This window comes from Lutra lutra, chromosome 5 (genome assembly GCF_902655055.1).
Source record: "Lutra lutra chromosome 5, mLutLut1.2, whole genome shotgun sequence".
NCBI classification, from domain to species: Eukaryota; Metazoa; Chordata; class Mammalia; order Carnivora; family Mustelidae; genus Lutra; species Lutra lutra.
The window spans coordinates 69870089-69873969 of NC_062282.1; positions in this window are offsets into that span (position 1 = coordinate 69870089).

Genomic DNA, 3881 nt, shown 5'->3' on the forward strand with positions numbered 1-3881 from the left:
TCTTACTGAATCTAATTATTTTCCTTAGCTTGATTTGATGTTCTGTAGTTCATACCCCTTCTTTATTTTCTTTTTTTCCCCCACAAGAGAGAGATCACATGGGTGAGGGGAGGGGCAGAGGAAGGAGGAGAAGGAATCTTAAGCAGGCTTCATGCTCAGCATGGTTCCTGATGCAGGGCTTGATCTCACCACCCTGAGATCATGACCTGAGCCAAAATCAGGAGTCAGAGGCTTAACTGACTAAGCCACCCAGGTGCCCCTGTAGTTTATATTCTTAATATTCATGGAGTAAGATGTGAGCTGAACTGTTGTGTTTTTATTTTTAGCAGACTTCGGGCTAGAAAAATTTTTTAAAGATAGTGTATAATAAAAAAGGCCAGTTGTCATGAAAACCCATTGTAATCCAACTCCATCACCTTCACTATGTGCACACATGCCCAGGTGTATGTGTGTGTGTGCATGCACACATGTATAGTGTGGACATCCTTCTGTATATACTCCAATTGGACCATAACAGTAAATATGACATAATCCAGGTCACCCATATTATTACCTCGATCACAGTTGTGTTGAAACCCCAAATCACTGACTTTACTGCTGTAGAGTGGCTTAAGAAACCCATGGAGAACTAGACAGATGAATGAATTTCTAAATTTAGTCTCAGTGATTATTCCTAGCAGTGACCGTCATTCTAAAGAATGCTGTGGGTTAGTGCACTGGATTGCCAAAGTAAGTGGCAGAGTTCTTCCTTACACAAGACTTGAGGTAGTCAGGGGATTCTTAAAAACTCAGTGGCAATAAAATTCTTATCTGTTTGTTCTATGTGAATAGAAGAAAGGAGAATTTTTCTTGTGATGAAGAGGAAGGTAGCAATTATGCTAGATTCACCTCTCAAGAAGACAAGTGCCCCAAGTTGACCCAGTGGCAGAGGTAGTACAAGCCTAATGGGCAACCCTGATCAACAGGCTTTTTTCAGTGGAGGGGAAAATAAGATGACTTTCTGTATACGTTTTCATCTTATGGGCTCTTCTTTAATGAATGCCTTAAGAATTTATTGGTAGTCAGCACAAAGCAAGAATATGCAGAAGCAGCCAACTAAGTAGGTAAGGAGGGAATCTGAGGAAATAGAGTATTCATAGGGAAGGGGGGGAGTGCTAGCAAACAGGGCACCTGGGAAGATGCCTTAACAAGATTTGGCCCAGAGCCATGTTATTAAAAAAAAATTTTAGGTGCCTCCTTGGGCAAAAGTTCCCTTGTTCCCTGTTTCCTACAGTCAGCTAGGCTGGGCCACTCATGAGACTGATGTCATTTGAACAATCATTTCATCTGAAGAACAACCAGGAGTGCTATGAAAAAAAAACAAACCCATATATTAATCACCTGTAATTGAGTGTCCAGTCTAATTAACGAGCTCTGCAAGTTCAAGACCTTCACAGTGCTATCAGAAAGATTTGCATGTGGCTAACGCCTTTTGTGTCCCTGTCTGCTCTCTACGTCATGGGTTCAGCATGTAGCTGCTCATGTCTGCTTTATGTCTCTATGCTACCAGTCAAGTCATGAGAGAGAACATGGGGAACAGCTGATTTCATGGCCCCAAGTTCTTGAGTTTGATCAGTAATTGCTCCAGATACTAGCAAGATGAAGTTCATATTTGGAATAACCAACCGGGAACTTAAGGTTTTTATTTTAAATAGTAAACAATTATGTGGACCTTTGACATAGTTCCAGTGAAAGTATACTGTCTTTTACTTTGTTTTAAGGGGAAAACTTTCTTCCCATACGTTTTTGGAAATTTCTGTTTATTGTGTTTAACCCTCCGAATTGTCTATAATGTGAAATAAGTTTTTGCCACTATTATTATCAGTGGAGTATGAAAAAGTTGATATATAGGGGTTTTTACTTATTTACTTTTAAATTTTCTAATTATATTATGTTGATCACCATATAGTACTTCTTTAGTTTCCAATGTGGTGCTCCATGATTCATTGTTTGCACATAATACCCCGTGCTCCTTGCAATATGTGCCTTCCTTAATACCCGTCATGGGGCTAACTCATCCCCCCCCCTCCTCTAAGTTTGTTTCCCAGAGTCCATAGTCTCTCATGGTGCATCTCCCCCTCTGATTCCCACCCTTCATTTCCCCCTTCCTTTTCTTAATGTCTTCCATGCTGTTCCTTATGTTCCACATATAAAACCATATGATAATTGTCTTTCTCTGCTTGACTTATTTCACTGAGCATATCCCCTCCAGTTCCATCCATGTCGATGCAAATGGTGGGTTTCATCCTTTCTGATGGTTGAGTAATATTCCAATATATATATGGAACACGTCTTCTTTATCCATTAGTCTGTTGAAGGGCATCTTGCCTCCTTCCACAGTTTGGCTGTTGTGGTTTTTAGTAGCTAATTGCTTTGTATAACTATTTTTAAAGTGAATAAGATTTTAATAGAAATCTTTTGGTTTTGATAATATTTGATGTACCATTAAGTTGAAGATAATGGACATTCTTGTTTTTTAAAGGGGCTATAAGTCTATTGATGATTTGAACTTCATTCTTTCTGAAATGTGTTCTTACTGATTAATTCAATTTTGAATCAAAGTAATTTATCACTTTTATAAATTAAGTGACTTCTCAGACAATGAAGTTGTTAATATAATGGTGCTTCAATATAATGATCTCTCTCAAAAGAACACTCCAGGCAGTTTAATTCTGGTATGTTGCCAGAGCTCAGGAAATGTGATTAATTTACAGTATTCATATAAGTGACCTGTAAAATTATGACAAAAAAAGGATTCTAATTTGCCAAAGTGATTGGTTTTCATTATTCTGTCCAAAAGATCATTTCAGTAATCTGGATAATACTATAAAATGAAGAGATCTTTATAGGCTCTTACCACAACTCAGTTACTTACGATTTTGCCAGTGATTATTATAAATGTTATTGACAATGGTAGAGTCCATTTTGGGAATTGTGATATGCCAGGCACTGTATTTAGAAACTGATACTGAATAGTATTGAAGTATGTTGGCTTCATGAATGAAGATGACAACACCTACTGTATAGGAATATTAATATGATAGTTTATGCATAGCACTAAACAGAGTTTTCAGAAAATGGAATTAGTGAACAAAACAATTCTACATAAAAGAAAAATTAAGTTCGAGGGACGCCTGGGTTGCTCAGTTCATTAACTGTCTGTCTTCAGCTCAGGTCATGATCCCAGGGATAGAGTCCTGCATGGATGGGCCTCCTTGCTCAGCAGGGAGCCTACTTTTCTTTCTGCCTGCCTTGCCTCATCTCCCTGCTTGTGCTCTCCCTCTCTCTTTTTTTCTTTCTCTGATAAATAAATAAATAATAAAATCTTTTAAAAAGTTAGTTCAAAAGCCATTACTTGTGAAGAAGAAAAAAATGGTATTTTGGCTTGAATTATTCAAATAATAACACTAACATTCCATTTCAGTTTTTTTACATATATATGCCATTTGGCAAGTTGGCAATTTTAAAGTGTTAAATTCTATTCATAGACTCTTTGATTAGAACACAGTTCCTTTTCTGTTTCCCTCCCATCCCATTATTTATTCAGTAATTGTTGATGTCTGTAGATCAGGGGCCCCTAGTACAAAATCTGAACCATGAGAAATTACATTATTATGTTTTGCCTCTTTTATTCCCACTTGACTCTGTAATTTTTGACTTCCATGATGACTTTAGACTTTAAAAAATTGAAATACTTACTATCTATAAGCAAGTCTAGGACTGTCATTAAGCAAATAGGAGCAGTTACCAATCAGTCACAATTTTTTTTACTACATTCTCTTTCTATTCTCTGGTTAGAATATGTTGGTTTTGGTGTTTAATCATGTATAAATAGAATTGGT